The 20,178-nt window shown below is 37.2% G+C and overlaps 1 protein-coding gene across 4 annotated transcripts in view; it reads right to left on the bottom strand.

Moving 5' to 3' along the window:
- Positions 1-20,178, bottom strand: part of Nckap5 (NCK-associated protein 5) — an 892,836-nt gene that overhangs the window by 702,516 nt on the left and 170,142 nt on the right. The window contains exon 1 of one of the 4 annotated variants that reach the window (XM_013517463.1): positions 5,094-5,221. The exons of the other annotated variants lie outside the window; for them this stretch is intronic. The gene's annotated coding sequence lies outside the window, so the exon portion shown is untranslated. Of the gene's footprint in view, positions 1-5,093; positions 5,222-20,178 lie in introns of those variants that run through there. 4 annotated transcript variants of the gene reach the window in all.

Consider the following 20,178-nt stretch of genomic DNA (forward strand, 5'->3'; position numbering starts at 1 on the left):
TCACACCCTGGGGTAATGAAAGGACTTCACATGCAACCATGAAAGCATTGTTGGCAATCTTCGAGGAATCATGATGAGTCACCAAGCCCATATTAAAAGCAGGAAAATATGTGTTTGGGGAACATTTCAGGATCTCCCCCCATCAAAATTAGAGGAAAAGATTTCATTTAAAAGTTACAAATCCATTTTTAATCCAATAACCTTATCCCCTGAAAACATTTCTAGAATGCAATGTTTTAAAAGAGGGTTCATGACTATTTCAAAAAAGGAATTCATAGTCACACAAAGTTACAGGGGCTTCCTAATAAAACTCCCATTCATGACTTTTTGAGTAAAAGCAATGTGAACCTGGATTTCTGCCGGGTAATTTAATAAACCATTTTTTGACGACCAGGAAACAGGATGTAGAAATAGGCACTACATGATGGTTTAGTTAGATGAAATTCCAAGAGGCCTACTGGGATGCTCCCCACCTAACAACTGTGCTGGAATGTGCACAGCATCTGAGCAGCCGGGAGTTGGAGTCAGAATCTATGGCTCAATAAGCGCATTGTGGCTGAGTAGTTCAGGAGCTCCACAAGTCCAGCTCACTGCTCATCTTTTGTAAATAAAGTTCTTTTGGGACACAGCCATACACAGCCATTTGTCTATCTTCTATGGCTCCTTTTTGCATTAATGGCAGGGGAGAGTAGTTGCCAGAGACCACATGGCACACAGAACTAAAATGTTTACTATCAAGCTGTTTTAGAGAAATGAGTTTGTCTACCCCTTGACTAGTTACAGAAAGTACAGTGTGTCATACCTCCCTGCTACTCATTTCCATCATCTACTTCATTCTACAATAACAGAAATTCATACCTACAGCAAAGTGTTTCAAAGACAGCTAACGCAACAGTGTATGGAAAAGAAATCTCTGTGAACTGTAATGTGTGGACCATGGATAAGCCTCATTCTATGATCACTCCACCTCCTCAAAGATTCACCACCATACTTTTCACATAAAGACACACCAATCTTCAGTACAAAAAAAAAAGATCTTTGAAAAGTATTCCCTGGACTTTGGATGAGTGTATGCATGGATGGACAGGTTAATGAATGATACTAGTAACTACATTAGTACTGGCCACTGGGGATGCTGTTTATATTTCACTGCTGAGTAGACGAAAAGAGGTTAAACAAAGGCAACAACATTAGGAGCCAAAACTAATATTTAGGAAGGAATTACTATGTCTTAGCCACTGCACTAATCAAAAAGCATCCTCATTTAATCCCCTCAACTACCGCACAAAGTAGGTGTTATCATAATATCATCATCATCATCATCATCATCATTCTTATTGCAGATGAGAAACTTGAGGCCCAGGGAAGCTAGGTAGCTCCCCAAAGTCACACATCTGGTAAGTAGCAGAGCCTGAATTAAAACATGTAATCTCCCTAACTCTGAACTACCAGCCTTGTATGCTGGGGCAGTTGAATTGCACTGATGAGATTAAGCTTATTAAGGATAAATGTAAAATCGTATTAGGATGATGAAAAATTTTTGACTCCACAGTATCCAGACCTAATAACAAATTCTAAAAGTTATGTTTTTGAAAATTTCTGATTTGAGCTATTTTAGTATTTAAAGAAAAATTGAAAAAATAGAGAATTCTCTTTGTATTCCTTATTGACTTCTCTTAATGTTAACATCTGATCTAAGGCCTGGGAGTGGAGTTCAATAGTAGATCAAGGACTTAGCATGTGTGAAGCCCTGGGTTCAATCCCCAGCACTGAACAAAACAAAATAGTCCCCCCCCACCAAACAAAAGAAAAATGAAACAAGAAAGGATTTTATATAAATACAGTGTCACCAAGAGAAGAAGAAAATTAATATTGGTAGAGTACTGCTAGATAGACTAATAATCTTAAATATCACCAGCTTTCCCACAAATATCTTTTGTTCTGTGCTAAAATGCTATGCACAATATTACTTTGCAGTTGTTATCTCCCCGCAGTGTCTTGCAGGAAATAACAACTCCTCTCTCTTTTCCTTTCATTCATGTTCTTGATACTTTAGAAGAACATTATTTTGTCCAATATTTCTCAATTTGAGTTTGCCTGATATTTTTTCTCATTATCATACTGAGACTCTATTTTTGGCAAGAATAACACAGAAATGATGTCATGTCCTCAGTACATCATGTCAAGGAGTTTATGAAGGCAATATGTCCATTATTTGTTTTAAAGGATTAAAATCTCAGTAAGCTAATGGGTAGCCTGGCTATAACAACACACACACACACACACACACACACACACACACACACACACACGGACATTTACAATATCTAACAATCATTCCAATATTTTAAGAAAATATTATGAACAACAACCCAAAAGTAATATCAATTCTGCTTTTCTCAGCAGTGGGTAGATTTTAGAAATAAGCACTGGGCAGACAAAGACTGTGGGCATACTGAATTTAGCTCCTGTTCCTATATTCCTGCTAGCTGGGGAGCATGTTGGCTGACAGAAATAGATTCCTAGTGCCTATGTATCTGAAGCCCAAGCCTCAAGTCAAGCTTGAGTCAGCAGAAAATATTCAATCGGTACCTCATACATGCCAGGCTAGACTCTGGATGCCTGCGCCACCTATGAGCCAGGCTTACTGGATAGAGGACCATCTAAGGTTTTTTTCAGAATCCCCACATTATATTCAACCAATATAAATAATCCCACCTCAATTATTATAAGAGGACTTTTCCTCACATGCTATGCAATTTATAGCCGATTCAAAATTACACAAGAAAGAATGAACATAAAATGTGTTCGCAGTGAGCAGGTCAAAGGCCATCACTCTTCTCACAGGGGCATAGTTACTGGCCAGGAGACACCCTTTTATTATTGATAATAACTTATTGATCTAGCTTCTCTAAGTTTCCCAGATCTCAATATTTTTTTCTGTCATTTCTTTTGTTAGATGTATGTGGTGTGAAAACTACAGTTCAATTCAGTTTGAAATGTGTTCAGTCTATAATTCGGTTACTGTGAAAAAGAAAAGCCTTTAATAATTGAAGTAGGAAAAAGTGTAACTGCTGGCACTAAAATCCCCTGGTAAGATGTAAGCCATCAATATTTCCACAGAAAATGTCTTATTCAAAAATATATTCACATTACTTCAGTTATATACATTCTCTGATAGTATACATTTAAAGCACATACTAAAAGTACGGGGGTAAAAAGGAATGGTTCGTTTTAATAATGAAAACCCAGCAGAATTGGGAAAAATAGTTTGCTAAGCATAATTTTTACAGTTGCATTTGTTTTTTTTTGCAATTTTAGACAGTCACTTTAAGTAGTCACAACACCGTTGTGATCACCTGTGTGTAAATTTCTTACCCACAATGAAAAAATAAAGAAGATAAAGTCAGAAATGTATTAAATCATTTTTAAAATATTGGTGATTTAAATTTAAATAAATATATTTTGGTCAAATATTGGCAGTTAAATAAATGTGCTTTGGCAAATCTTTTCCAGTGCTTAAAATTTATAAAATGCCAGATGACTACAAATAAATAGCTAATAAGAAAACACTTGTTAAATATTCATTATTGATTTAGTAAGATTTAAAGTAAGATTATAAAGGAACTTTAAGGTTCACAGGGCAAATAAATTGGTATTTTCTTTCTGGAGAACAATCTTACATTATGTTTTAAAAATTTTCAAGTACAGAGAAAATACTTGTAAGAATCAATCATAAGAAACTAATGATACAAACTTGCAATGATATATGTGTAGTTATACTCACCATGCTTTTACTTATCTTGTGAAAACACTGAAAATGACACCAATGTCCCAAGTAGGAATTGTTTAATAAACTTTGAGACAAGTGGTCCTTAATTCCCAGACCTTCAACCTTGAACTAAACTTGGGCTTCTATGCATCCTCCTCAAATTCCTCTTAAGTGGTAAGTGTGAGTTCTTGTTTATCTAACTGAATGAAGACAAGAACATCAACACAGCTCTTCCTAGCCTTGGAACAGTGCGCTCCCTGCCTGGCCAGTGGCTTGGGAGAACCTGGCTGCAGCCCTGCTCCATGTGGCATCACAGAGCCATAGAAATTGTTGCCTATTTTGTGGCAGTTGTCTTCACAAGGCCAGACCAGAGGTAGCCTCAAGGTTGTAGGGAAGAACCCAGCAGTCCTGAGCTCTGGCCTTTCCTTCCAGTGAGAGCAACTTGACTTTTATTTTGACTATAGTTAGTTTTCTAGACAAGATTTCATCAAAAGATATTTTCTAAAGCCAAAGGGGAAAAAAAAAGAAAATACAATCGTATGCTATAGCCAATCTTTCAGTCAAAGACAGACCACATAAACAAGTAGTCCCGTGAGATTTTAATACAGCTAAAAAAAATTCCTACTGCCAAGTGTTTTTACTGTGCTTTTCTCATGCTTAGATATCTTTAGATTTACAAATTCCATTGTGTTACAATTGCCTACAGTTGTCTTACAGTTGTAACCTGACATACAGGTAGTGGAAGAGCAGTAAACTATACTGTACAGCCTAAATGTGTAGTAGGTCACACCATCTAGGTTTGTGTAAGTATATCCTTAACTCTTTGCACAATAAAATCACCAAATTATACATTTTTTGCAATGTGTCCCCATTGCCGAGGGACACGTGAATGTACAAGTTTGAAACCATTACTGAATGCCCAACACCTTTTTTTTCTGTTTAATAAATAAAAACCAGAAAAACAAAGAGCTGATGTTAGTCACAGGAATTGCAGATCTCATAAAATTAGGATGGGGCTAAAATCTCTTATTTGAAACTCTTTGTATGAGATGGACTTTGGAATTTAGATTATTTTGTGTTTATTAGATAGTTAATAGGGAAGATATATATTATGGAGCACTCCCATCAATGACAAGGACAGCAACCTGGAGATGAGTAAGATAAATGTTTGTACTCAAAGAATTAAATAAAAACTCATAGTTTCCTAGTCTCAATTCATAGTAGGGTTTGCTGCCATCTGAGTTGGGCCAATTGTTAGAAAAAGAAAACTTGATTCTCAGAGCTTTTGTGACTTGGGGATGGTGACTAAGTGACTGCTGACCTGTGATGCAGATGAAGCTGCAGGTAGTCAAGCTGGAAGTGGACAATCAGCCCCACTAGATGCCCATGGAATTGTGATGCAGGCAGATGGACATTCAGTTCAGAAGGCAGAGTCAAACTCAAGGCTCTCTACAGAAGAAAGAAACTCTAAATTAAATATGAAAAATTAGACACCTTAGACCCCTTTCAGCAGTCAGTATATATATTTAGTCCCACATGACCCTTTAAAATACATTTTTTGAAAAGAGACTATGTATATTTAATATTCATACGAGGCCATAAAATTTGGTAAAGTGAAAATATATCTAATGTTAAGTGGGGACAGTTGCCAAGAAATAACTATTTTTCCATTAAGACAGATAGATCCTTTACCCATGAATGCACATGGGTGGAAAGCAAATCTACATGAACTGATAATTATCAAAATGTTAAGTGTTTATCTAGAAAAAATTTTTCTTCATTTTTGGTGAAAAGTGCAATTTTAGCAGTTTTTATATAATTTGGTCTCTTCGGTCCCAAGCGATTCACTTAGAGTAGATTTTTAATTAATAGCAAAACTATACTTTGACTCAAAGCCTTAGGCTCTAAGCCTGTGTAGTCACCATGATCCCACGCTGTGTTTTTCAGTGAAGCATGAGGCATGATCCTTGCCTTTGAAGAGCTAATGACTGAATTAAGGAGATGAGGAATACAGGTTGGGAGCAAGGATCACACCTTCCAAGATGTTACCTGCCTAAGGATCAGCTATAAATCCTTTCAGAAGTGGGGGCACATAAACATCAAATAAAGAACAGTGAAATGTAACACTGAAGGATACATATTGCAAATCTCTCTGAATTCAGAGGCATAGAAGATAAGACTCAGTGTTCCCAGAGAAAGCTTCATAGGTAAAAACTGTGCATGCTTTCGAAAGGAATAGTATTTCCACAAGGACTTCTGACAACAGGGCGGTGATGGATGTAAAATAACACCTTGTATGTGCTGGAAATCAGAGGAACAGAACCGGACTGGAAGGATGGGGCCAGAGTACAGGTGGCTTCAGAAGCTAAGGAGAGGACTGTTTAGAAGTGGCGCAGGAGGAATGGGAAGCATGGACAACCCTCATCAAGGGAGTCATGGAACAAACTGTATTTAACTGTACAGAACATTGAGATAAACCTCCCTCTTGCAATGTAGATTAGCTCTCTTCTGAAATGTCAGCCACACTCCTCTCACCTCACATGACTACCGTGAACACAGGGCTGGGATGCAAATATGGAAGGCAGACAAGTCATTTCCAAAGAAAGAACAATTTTAAAAGCAAGCAAAAGTCTTTCAAATATTCACACTAAATTAATAGCTATTCATGCATAGGAACATGGCTTAAGTAATACTCAAATACTCTTTTGATTTATTTGTGAAAGAGAGAGATTACAAATGTAGAGGATGGGTTAAAATACAAGTGGTGTTTCCCACATTTTGTTTTGTTTAGAGTGTTTTGAAAGAAAAGGTTAATTTTTATTCTCTCTGTCCCACCAAAGATACTTTGGTTGGGTCAGAGTGGTGGGTTCAGGGTTGGACATCATTGCTCCTGATCCTTTAACAAGACAGAGCTTTGAATTTCATCTCAGAGATTAGGTGACATCCAAACCCACTTAATGTTTAACTGGTAAGGTTTCTGATGTCACCGGAGACCTTGATAAAATTACAGTCCTATTACTCACGATGGGAGAAGACAGGAGACCTTAGGTGGCTAATGTTCCATTCATAACAAGAAAGAGCCATTTAGCATTTGTAAAGGGCACTGATTTCTGATAGTTCCCTGAAGAACAAGGCTCAGGTAAAGAAATATGACCAGAAAAGGCTTGGAAAAGCAATGATAGAAAAGACAAGATTGCATTTATCCAAACTTAACTCTGTGTACTTTTTACAACTTCAATTGAATCCAAAGAATTGAGCTTTCCTGTAAGTGCCGGGAAGAGGAAGGGCATGCTTAGCCACACAGAGATTCTGTTACTGAGAAATCTGGAGAATTACACTGTGCCTTTGATTGATGCCAAGGAGGTGTCTCTAAAGATAAAGGGTAAATGGAGGTTGCGTGGAAAGGGCTTTTAATCTGGGTGATAAATTGCCAGATTCCATTATGGCTAATGAGTCTCATCAGTGCATAGCTACACTCAAGAAAATAATAAGACCCCTTTCAAAGCCTAGTATAAACAAATTAGGAGAATTAATAATAAAAATCCTATTAATGTGTATGCAATTTCAAGAAGTTAATGAAGTCACTTTAAAAAGTTTGGCTAATGTATTTTTAGCATTTTTTAAATGCTTGATCATCAAAATGAATTCGTTCTTCAGTTTTTTCCTCCCAAATACATCCTGTGTAAGACTTAAGGGATGACATTTTCTTTTGGTTAACTCTTCTCCAGGGAAGGCTCTGCTTAGAAGTTATGAGATGTGACAAAGTAAGTATTGCAAGTCTTTGTTTTTTTTTTTGGTTTTTCTCCGGTACCGGGAACCGAACTCACGACCTTGCGCTTGCCAGGCAGGCGCTTTGCTGCTGAGCTAAATCCCCAGCCCCTATTGAAAGTCTTTGAATGTGTAAGATGCTTATTGACCTAAGAGTAACAAATGAGACACATTCATGCAGTTTGCCAACTCTCTTAATATGCCTCCCAACCAAAGGGAGCCTACTGGAAGACATGCATTCTCAGTCACCTGCCTGGTGAAAGGTAAATCTTTTGCTTTTCAGTATAGTCTCTGGCAGGAAGCATAAAGCAATCTACAAACATCTATATATGGCTCAAAAGAAAAGTGGTTGTCTAAAACCTCTAATTTCAAATGATGGAAAGTTTGCTGGTTTTGTATCAAAATTTTTATAAAATGAACTATTGGTCCCAGAGATTAACATTCAGACTCTCGCTTCTTGCCAACTGGATTCTCTTAAACCATCATTTACAAAAGGATCTCAAGTGGGATGTGCTAATGCATACCTATATTCCCAACACTGGGAAGGCTGAGGCAGGAGGATTGCTTGAATTTCAGGTCAGCCTGGGCTATGGCGTGAGTTTCGCAAGAGCCTGAACTGAACTACATCTTCTGGCCCAGTATAAGAACAAAAAAAAAAAAAAAAAAAAAAAAAAGGTCTCATATAAGAAAAATCATGTGATATTTAAGTTTGTGTGTTTTCTTTGTTTCACTTAACATGAATAAAGAGCAAATTAGAAGACAGATAAATAGGAGGTAAGGGGAAGTTCAAATAATTCCGTAAATTACCTATGCCTTTGTATCAATAATATTTTAATACTTATGCATATATATATATTTCATTTATACTACTAGTTTCCCTTAGTTCATTGAAAAGAAAGTTTTATGCTATTATCTGTTTGTTTCTTCTGTGTAAGATAGAATCTTTTTTGTCTCTGAGAAACTACTTTAAAGATAAAACATTGTATTGACTATGGTTATTCTCACTATTTTATGACATTTTATTTTATTTTCTCATAAAATTTAAAAAACGATCTGCATACTCAAGCATCCAATCAAAGCATGTAGGATGAGCAAAAAGGTAATCTATTTTTCAGGATTTAACTAGGCTAGAAGGCACAATCAGACATCTGTGCACATGCAGATATTTCCATATAAATGAATGCCACGTCCTCCTAACACCACCTGAAATAACATAATTTATAGTTTTCAGGTGGTATAAAGGGGCATGGAGTTGGCAATGACATCCACTTTAGAAGTTAAGAACAAACCTGTTTGCAATATTGCTAGATCGTATTTACAGTGTCTGGCACACCATAAGCACTCAATAAATATTTCTTCACATCTAACTGAAAGAGCAAGTTCTTTTATGTACAATTCACTATTAAAGTTTGTACATCCTCTGTTTTACTATAAAATAATATACGTTTTCAGTCACATGTGCTTTAAAGCTTTGAATCAATAAATAATGGGAGCCACCCCCTCTTTCTCAAGAAGTGTTCTCTCCAGGGCTGCTGATACACTGCCCCTGCCTGGCTGCCTGCAAACCTCAGCACATCAGAATGAGGCTTTCTCCTCCTCCCGCTTGCTGCTACTACTCATCCCTGTATATTTTCTTTTACATTTTCTAATAACAAATTCATTGAGTTGTCTGACTTCAACAAATACATTTTAGCACCCTTGCCCTAAAATATTCAGAAATGAACTGTATACTAGAGTTTATAAGGGACAAAGAAAGGAATTAATCTAAGGTCCCCACCCTACATGTTTATAACACACATTAGTAAAGAATGCCTACATAATTCAAAGTTAGATGATAATGTTAAAGCCAAATCAATGAGAAATTATGGAAGAACTATAATTAGAAAGGAAAGAGAACCCTACTGCTTTGGAAAAGAAGATGAGATTTGATTGGCCTTGAAGACTGAATGGGATTCATGTCTAGAGAGATCAGGAGGAATGAATATTAGGAGGATCAATTATTTTGGGCATAGACAACAGAATGGGGACATTACATGGCTGATTGGGTCAGGGAGATCGCTGAATCTGACATGAAGGTTTCCCTGTAGAAATGATGAGCAATGTGGAAGGAAGGCAGGTGGACCCCATCTACTTTATCATACAGGAAAAAAGGAATTAGGTGGGATTTTAAGCATAGAGGAAACCATAAAAATGATCTGCTCCCTATTTCCCACTGACTGTAGGATACTTCCTCAAAATCTCATCAATGAATGCTTACTCCAAATTCATGTTTATTTCCCCTTTGACAGCTTGACTAGTCACTTACTTCTGTCAGTAGCAACAACATATTTCTTGGATTCAAAGGTTGATACCCTGGGAGTACCTTTATGTTTGTCTCCACTTTCAACAATTTAAAGATTCTTTGACCAAAATCACTCTGTGGATGCTTTAAATAGGTACATACACCCAGACTGTATTCTAGACAAAGTGGTTGGGTTCAGATTTTAGGACTCAGATTTCTACCCATTCCTTGACTACTTACTACTCCTTCTTCCGAACATCTTTTAACAATCTCATTTTTCTATAAGATCCCTGCAATCACTGTAATTGAGAAATTCTCTGAGCAGTTAATAATGCCACAGGCTACTTTCTGGATCATACCCTTCATTCCAATACCAGTATTTTGTTTGTAAAAGTCACTTGTGCTGGGAAAATACCAACAAAATTGTAAGCCAGGTGTGTGGTGTCCAATGTTTCTGTGGTGTGATTCTAATGCAAACACTTCATTTATAGGGAAATAAAGTAGTTAGGTGGAAATCTTACAAAATACATACAATATCTATATGAGGAAACCCACAACACTGATGAAATAAATCACCGAGTTAAATAAATGTACATATAGTCCATGTTTATGGGTATGAAGATTCACTACTGTCAATACTATCAGTTCTTTCATACTTGATCTCTGGATTCAAAGTAATCCTAACCAGTGTCACAACTAGTTATTTTGTGTATGTCAATAAACTGATTCTGAAATTATATGGAGAAGTAAAGGACTCAGTGGAGCAAACATAGTATTGACGGCAAAGAACAAAGATGTAGGACTGACACTACCCCAATTCAAAATATACTTCAAAACTACAGTTAAAAAAGTGCACTCTTGGTTTAATGACAGAAAAATAGACTAATGGGATAGAACAGAAAACACAGAAAGAGTCTCACATAATAATAATCAACCAATCTGTGACAAAGGGCAAAAGAAATACAGTGAAGGAAAGACTGTCTTTCAACAAATGCTGCTGGGACAACTGGACTTCCACCTACCCACAAAGGAAGTTAGACATAGACTTTACATTCTTCAAAAATATGAATTCAAAATATATCAGAGATCTAAGTATAAAACACAAAAGGATAAAATTCCTGTAATATAACTTAGAATAACAAAGAGCAATCATGCTTCTTGGTATTTACTTAAAGAATTTAAACTTTATGCCCATGTTGAAGCCTAGCATGGATGTTTATACTTGCTTTATTCATATTAATAGCAACTTGGAAACAACTAAGACAACATTTGGTAGATACATGAATTAGTAAATTATGGCAATGCAAACACTGGAATATTATCCATCACTATAGATAAATGAGCTACCAAGTAATGAAAAAACATGTAAAACAGTTACGTACATATTACCAAGTGAAAGAAGCCAATCCCAAAAAGATACATACTATATGTTCCTACTTACATAACATTGAAGAAAAGAAAAAATGATAGCGACAATGAAAACAGTGATTTCCAAGGATGGAGGGAGAAGGAAGGATGACTGGACAGAGCACAGGGGATTGTTAGGGCAGGGAAACTACTCTATATGGTGCTATAATGGTGAATAGAAACGCAGTATACATTTGTCGACATGCACAGAATGTACAACATAAAGAGTGAACCCTAATGTCACTATGACTTTGGGTGGTAATGCTCTATGAATGTAGATTCATCAGCTGTAACAAACGTATGGATCTGGTGGTGGGTGATGAGAAGGGGAGAAGCAGTGAATGCATAAGGGTTAGGAGTAGATGGGAAATCTGTGCTTTCTGCTCAATTTTGCTGTGAGCCTAAAACTTCTCTAAAAATAAAGTCATCTAAAAACAAGCATTTTTAGTTTTTTTCCGGTACCGGGAACTGAACCCACGACCTTCCATTTGCCGGGCAGGCACTGTGCCGCTGAGCTAAATCCCCGGTCCCAACAAGTGTTTTTAGAAAACTCATTTTTCTCTGTGCTTTCTTCAGAAAAAGGAAAGGTATCTTCAAAGTATATTGTGATAAAACCACACAACTGGAGAGAACATTCACTAAACTTTCTTCTCAAAGCCAAGTGAACTGCCATTCCTCTGCCCAGAAACATTCAAAGGGCTCCTGAAGTTCCATTAAGAATAGACTGCACAGCCAGCTGGATTTCCAACTTTTCTATAGGGTTTGTAACCCTCAGGTTGACACACTCAGTCACTCCCTGTCCCTATTCTTCTCTCACAGTGAGACTGCGCTGTCATCGCCCCACACAGGTGGCAGGTGCTTTTCTGAAGAAGAAATGGATAATAACTTAAAAGTGGATATGAAAGTGAATATAGCAAGTCCAGAAGGGAATTGTTTCCCATGTCTGGAAGACCAGAACAGAGTGAAAGAGGACTTCAAAGTGCATCCAGTAAGTCCAAGTCAGGAAAGTGAACTCTGGCAAAAAAGTGCTCGATAAGTATGTAGGTACCAGCAGTGTGGGACCAGGCAGCAGAATCAGGCATGGATGCAATAAATATTCCACGAACGTCTGTCAGATGAATGAATGAAATTTACAAGACATGAGTATCAAAAATGAGAAACTAGCTCAAACCCATGAAAACTGACATCTTATGGTCAGCATATTCAAACTTAACAAAATATATAAATTTTGTGTCAACATCATATTGTCTCCCTGGTGTAAGAACATGAAAAGGTAAATAAAACCCAAAATGTACAATAGATAATAAGAAAGGGAAAGAAATTTTATATATTATGGATTTTATATATTATGGATCGGTGGCATAACTGTACTGTTGGTGTCTGATGGTTTGTTGAGGGGAACAGTTAATGTTTAAAAGGTTTTTTTTTTTTCAAATATTTTCACCAATTTTGCATGTTTGTATCTGGTAATCCAAGCAATTTATGTGATGACAACAATTTGCAGTGTAATATCCATTGGTGAATTCCTACAGTCCTGCCTAGTAACACTATGTATTGTCTCTAAGGTTCTCTTAAATTATTATTTTCTTATTCCCTTTAATGATTTGATCAATATTCTATTCTTACATCTGGTAATCTGAGCAACTTTGTTGAAGATAACAATATGTAATATAACAACCACTGTTAATCTCTATCATTTGGTTTGAAACCCTGTATCATTTTTAATGTCCTTGCTTTGTGTTGTCTGTATTTTGCTATTGTTCTTTTTTTGGCTCTCTTTTCTTTAAAATAAGAAAGAAGTAAAAAAAAAAAAAAAAAAGTAATGGTATGAGAAGTTGGGAACAAATTCCCATAAATGGTGACTCACATCTGAACTTTGTATCCAAATCCCAACCATGTCAGTGTGGTATCCTCATCGACTCCTTCACATAAACAGGAATCTCAGAGTCATTCTCAGTATCCCCTTCTCTTCTTTTTGCCCAGATCTCCGTTCCGTCAAGTCCTGTTGCTTTGATGGACTAATGCACTTGAAATAGATCCCCTTCCCCTCATTCTCACTGCCACTATTATTAAATTCTGTTCTCAGCCTCACCAACTGCGGCAGTGACGTCCTCACCAGTCTGCCTGGCTCCCAACTCATTCTTCCCCAGCCTGTTCTCTAAACTCCAGCTATGGTGATCTTTCTAAAACAGATCTGATGACCACACTTTCCTGCTTTGAGCTTTCTTCTGGCTTTCTGCGGTCCATGGAATAAAATCTGAGATTTTGGACCTTACTATCTTCCAAATCTTGTCTTCTGTCATTTCCCCTTTTGATTATACTGGGACCACAAATACAAAAGGCAGAACAGCACAATCATTAAGAGCTTATCTGCTGCAGCACTACATATTGGTGGGGGAAGATTACATACGCAAAGAAAAGTGGAAGTTGTCAATATACATCCCATTCCTGCAGGGAATTTGGTTCCTTTGCAGATAAGCACATATAATGTCACAGCTCTGTAGATAGGCTTGGAATAAATTCTAGGTCTATTTCCATCCAGAAAAGTGAGCAGAAATATCTAAGACACCAGACAGAACAGTTTAGGAGTTCCTGGAATAAAAGATATTAATGAAATCTAACAAATACAGAAGAATGTCATCTTTGATTTTTTGAGTTGTGAAATTTCTTTCTACATGCTGAACTCTCTCATCTACAACCATCCACAGGAACCCTGTGCATCTCTGGTATCCTGTACCTCAGTTTAATATTGCCAAATTGATGCAGAAACAAAATAGAAAGCCTGTCTCCAAATTCAAACTACAGTACTGCTTGCCACAAAGCCAATTTAAATGATTGGGGATTAGTCAAAGTTTCAAATTATTAGGTGTATGAATGGATTCTGAAGAGCATATAAATGCAATAAGCACAGTAAAAATGTTACAACGACCTTATTGTATTCTTGGTGGATGCTGCAGCAATGAATTTTGTCTACAATCTCACTCTAGTCTTTGTTAAACAAATGGGAAATGGTGACTATCAGTGCTCACTTGTACCGAAAACTGGGAGGAAAAGCAGGGGGAAAACACTCCTGCGCTTTAAGGTGGAACAAAAGGGAGTTAGGAAGAAGGGTTTAAGTAGCACCTTTAATTTCTATCCAGCTAAGTATGCCAGGTCTCATTAGCCTGGAAAGAATTCAGAAACTTCTCTTTCTGTGCAAACAGAGTGAAAGTAGTGGAGAGTCCGTGTTTAGAAGGGGGCATGCTCTGTCAGGTCAGCTGCAGAAGGGCAGAAGCTGGAATTCTGAGAAGAGCAAGGAGAGAGAATCTACAAACTGCTTGCACAACCTGTCCCAAACTTCCGCAGTCAAAACCAGACCAAGCTTGGAGGAAAGCAGAGTGTGTGTGACGCGGACCACTGGCATTTTTGTGGAGTGAGTTTAGACAGTTCACAGAAAAATGTACTTGTACCTTAATAACATTCCATTGATGCCAGTATATATAAGAAGAGAATAAATAAAACTAACTTTTCTATCTTATCATTGCATTTAATATTCTTTCTTATGGTTACACCAAGATAAAGAGTTGACCAAAAAAAAAAGATGGTAAAAAAATAATGGTATAGGTCTTACTGGGATATGGAAAAATTGTAAAGGTTATACCCAACCAAATAAATGAAACTGGGGAAAACTGAATTAAATCAAAGACATAAAATAAAACATAATTATGGATTAAAAAGAAACCTCTAATTCTAGTCTTGAAAACACTCCATATACTACTCACACAGATTTTTCCTGCATTCTTAAAGACAAATTATGGGCACTAAGTTACTTGAATTCTTATGCAAAAATGTCAAATTTTCACAGAATCAGTGTGGAGAATTTGAATCCAAATTCTTAGCTCCCATCTGCCAAATTTTGCATGTAATTGCTCCTGGCGCCACCTGTGAATCACAGGTGGGGGCAGGGCTAGAGAACAGCAGGTATAATTAACCCACCTGCTCTTCCTTCCCAACTCTAGCAGGTCCAGCTGCAGCAGAGCATTCCACAGGCAGGGAAAGGGGGTCAGAAGGAAAGCAGCGTCCGCCAGTAAGAAAGTAATTGAAAAGAAAGAAACGTGTCCCCCCCCCCCCATTCTGTCTCACCCCAATTTAGAACATCTTAATTGCGGAAGGGCTAAGCTCATTAAGTGTAGCTTAACCATTGTTAGAAGAATACTGTATCATGAATTAAATTCAAAACCTATATGATCTTCACTCTTCCTGGTAAAAGTCTGCAAGAGTATTTTTCCAAAAGTCCAGTCTGGAAAGATTGTGAAGTGGTGATTTTTAAAGGAGCTCATCCTGCCAATGTGGATGTGAGCAATTTCTTTCTAATTATTTCACTGAACAAGCTTTATAAGAAACTCTAACAGTAAAGGGACTTATGCCACAGAAAAATAAATCCTGGTGCTCTCAAATCCATATAATGTAACCATGCTAATAATGGTGGTGTATGTATAATGCTAGAGCTCTGTTTACATTACACACCAACTGTGCCTCACAGAAAAACAGGGCTTATGTATAACCTTCGTTGCATTCACAGCATGAGTTCACATTCCACCTATGCACTGGTCAAAAAACATTATTTCACACTTCACTACCCTAACAAATAAATTAATAAAGCTCACCACAATCCCGATGTGCATATTGCTCTCCATTTGAAATAATAATAATCTCTCAGCCTTGCCCTTGCATGTCCCTTGAATCATCCTTGGAGGGAATTACTTTCTACAAGGCCCCAACCTGCATCTGAGCTCCAGATGTGCACAAATGGAATTCCATGAGCACTGGGGAAGGAACATCAGGGTGAGAGATGCTGTCATACTTTCATGTCAAGTGAAGGGAAGAAAATTACATACCAGGATTTTCATGCTCTTCTTATAAATCCACAAAATGTCTTTCTAGGCTAAACATACAGCTCCCTCATTCCCCTGTCTTTACTTGGATAGTCTACTTAATGGGTAGAGGAAATGGTTTTCTTTCTCATTTACTTACTTTTGTGTCCCTAGTACCTGGTACAGATGGATGCTTAATCCTGGCACATAGGAGGTGCTCAATAAACGTTTGTATAATAATGAGATATATTATTCATATTACATGTACATCTGGGGAAATTATCCAGTGTGATGTCAGACCACTTCAGGGATCTCATACCTATTCTTGTGTAAGAAATCTTCTGAGATATTAAGTAATAAAATTGAGATTTATAGCCAAATGAAAGGAAACCTATCAATATGTGTAAAAGACCAGGAGGAAATAATTTTATGTACTTATTTGGAAATATGTTCCTAATATTATAAAAATTATTATAGTCACAAAGGACTATCAGGAAAGAGGAAGGGGACTAAAGGAAAAGTTAGAGCAGGAGGGCAGGAGAAGGTAAGGGGGCACAATATATGCTATATAGAAATGTCACAGTAAAATCCATTAATTCATACAACTAATTTGTGTTAATAATGATAATTGGGAATTTTCTAGGGGAGAAATAGCAAAGTGAAGAAAGAGAGACAGACAGACAGATAGTGAGACAGACAGAGAGGAGGGGAGAGAGAAAAGAGGAAAAATCTTTACTTCTGGCTCCTTTCAAACTTTTTCCAGGATCTAATATCAAATTTTTCCTTTCAAAAGGAAAAAAATATTTATTTTTCCCCTTACAATATTTATTTGTATATTAATGTATAGACACACAAAGGCAGACAAGATTTATATAAACACATTAAAAAGTCTAAAAGGTCACCACCAAACAGTTCAAATTGTTTAATGGTGTTGTTAAATCTGAGGCATGAGGTTTCAAAAAGGATGTTTCTTTGCTTTTTATATTATGCATTTCCACATTGTCCAGATTTCTTTCTTCCATTTTAAACAAAATTTTTAAAAGTTTAAAAAACATTAAAATAGATACAGAATTTAAAATGAGATGATAGGAAATCAATAATGGTTTTTTTTTTTTTTTGGTTTTTCTCCGGTACCGGGAACCGAACTCATGACCTTGCGCTTGCCAGGCAGGCGCTTTTTGCCGCTGAGCTAAATCCCCAGCCCCCAATAATGGTTGTTATATTGCATATTATTGTCTTCAAAGTAGTTGTTCAGATTACCAGATGCAAAATTGATTAAAAAAACATTAACTGTTCTTTCAATAAACCAATAGAAATTAGTAGTACTGTTATCTCAGCTATCTTGTGTGTGTATATATATATTTTTTTCCCTTCTTTCTTTTCTGCTTTCCCTCATCCCAGTTGTTCTTTCCTTATAAGCAGTTTCTTTCCCTTTCACAATATCTATTGTATCTTTCAGATTTTATTTACTCTTTCAGTTTCTTACACAAAGCAGATAATATGATGTTTACTGGTCTGATTTATTTCACTTATGAGTATGGTCTCTAGTTGTGACCATTTACCTATAAAAGCCTCAAGTTTATCTTTCTTTATAGCTGAATAATACTCCACTGTATAAAGATACCACATCTTACACTGAGCAAGTATCATTTTTGCAGTAAAACAAAAACAATTACTGTTTTAAACAGAAAGGCACAATTAGGTAGTTATATTTTGTGGTGTATATGAAGTGTTGTAGGAGCTCCACGAATATTTAATTATTTGGAATTCAATTAACAGATGGTCTCAACCAGTATTTTTCTTGCTGCATTCTACACTTAGGAAAAAGAAGCCAAACATATGAAATTTTGTTATCAAGAATTCATATCAAGAATTTAGGGAACAGAGTTGTTTGTCCATAGTACTTAGGTCCAGGGTTTGGCCTAACCACCACCACTTCAGTTCTCTATGTTACACACCGCTATCTTTGTCTCCGCACTGTGACATGTGTGGTTTAGAGCTGTAATCCATAGGTGTCTCAGACAAGCTTGGACTTATGCATCTGAACCCCTGCGAGTGAAGTCCCGGATACTGGATTTTAACAAGGTGCCAGGTGATATGTATTCATATTAAATTGGAGAAAGTGACATCAGAACACAATACAATAAGAACAGACAGTTTCAGCTATTATTTGAGAAAGTATAATCCTGCAATTACTTGTTTTAACCACCAGATAGTGCTCTCACACCGGCGGGGAAATCAGTCAGATTTCAGGACTAGGATGACAAAGAAGGCACTTAAGGCGCTACGGCTCGCCGTCCTATGCCAATGGCAGATGTCACCAATTATGGTACTTCCTTCCCTCCAAAAGCTGCCCCAGAGTCCTGCTCAATGGACTATGACCGACTGCTATGACCCATGGATTAAATCAAGCACTGAGAGATGTCTGTAGGGCTGGAAATGTAGCTAAGTGGGGTAGTATTTGCCTAGTGTGCACAAGGCCCTGGGTTCCAACCCCTGTACTGCAAAAAACAAACAAAAACCCCACAAAACCTCACTAACACCCCTACTTAAAAATTGTTAGACTTGATAAGTAATCTGATTAGGGATTGTAAAGGACGGATGAGGGATTTACAGCCTCATTTGGTAAGCAAACCGAATGTCTGAGATTACAATGGCCAAGGGCTACTTCCTATGTCTAGAAAAACCTTGTTTCCATCCCCCAAACTATTTGATCAGTGGAGATTTGAAACTAGAGTTAGTGAACATCAGAGGCCAAAAGAAAAAAAAACCATATAGACTATCTACCTTAACTGCCTCTCTCACATAGGAGGAAATCCTGACCCACAGGGACCACAGTGGCCGGATCACAGTTAGTCATGCAGAGCCCAGCTGGAAACAGATTCTCTCTAGCCAGTTGTTCCCCACTGCACCAAATGGCTCCTAAAGCTGCACTGCCCCTGGGAGAATAAATTGGGTACAGATACGCACAGGAAGTCAGAAACAGAACCATATCATCCTGTAGTCCCAGTGAGACGCCAAACTCAAGCAATGGCAGACCATTTCCTTGACATGAGCCTGTAGCCAGCTATCTGGGGGGCCAGTAGTGCAGCGGTGATGGTAACCTGTGAAGGAAAAGTTCTTCCAAGGGGCCCCACACAGCTCCTTCTAGGAGTTGTGTTCTTAGACCTAAAACTGAACTTAAATTTAACACATTCAGATTAAATTCATGATTCGTACTGCACATCCATGCCCAAACCACAAATCTAGTTCTTTTTTGCACTTGTTCTCTATTAATAAGATCACTATTCATATAGTTATGTACAGTATCAGTCTCACTAATTTTAGCCCTAGATGTCTTGGGAATTATCCACCACTCTCTATCTTCCCTATTACTGACATAGTTGTAGCAGTTGCCATCTCTTGCCTAATAATAGCTTATTAACTAGCATTCTCATATTTATTATACCCCTTTCCCTAAGGTATTGACCATTTAATAGCCAGGATGGCATTTTTTAGATCATGAGTTTGACTATATTATTCACCTGTGCTTAAAACTATTCAGTATAATCTCACTGATTTTAACATAATTCTCAAGTCCTGAAATCATCTGACTCCATCCATCCCGCTTGCCTCACTCCTTAATCCTCTCCTAACTCTGCCCAATCCTCTCAGCTCTTCACAATTCCCTCTAGCACAGGGCCTTTGCATACACTATTTCCACTTTCCAGATCCTTTTCCATCTTTCATGTCAGCTCTAGACTCACTTCTTCAAAAGGACCTTTACAGATTCCTAAGTGTAGGTCATTTCTCATTGATAATATGTATTCTCTCATGGATAAGTATTGTCTCAGTAATACTTCAAAGAATCAACAGCTGGGATCTCATCTTATTAAAAAGCTTTTGCACATCAAAAGAAATCACCTACAGAGTGAAAAGACAACCCACAGAGTGGGAAAAATTTTAACCAACTGTCTCTCAGACAAAGGACTTATATGTAGAACATAAAGAATTGAAAAAATCAGGCCCTACAAATTCAGAGACTCAATCCAAAAGTGGGCATCTGAGATAAATAAACACTTCTCAGATAAATAAATACAAATAGCAAATAAATATAT

Source organism: Chinchilla lanigera, unplaced genomic scaffold (assembly GCF_000276665.1).
Source record: "Chinchilla lanigera isolate Chin_1 unplaced genomic scaffold, ChiLan1.0 scaffold00039, whole genome shotgun sequence".
Classification (NCBI taxonomy): domain Eukaryota; kingdom Metazoa; phylum Chordata; class Mammalia; order Rodentia; family Chinchillidae; genus Chinchilla; species Chinchilla lanigera.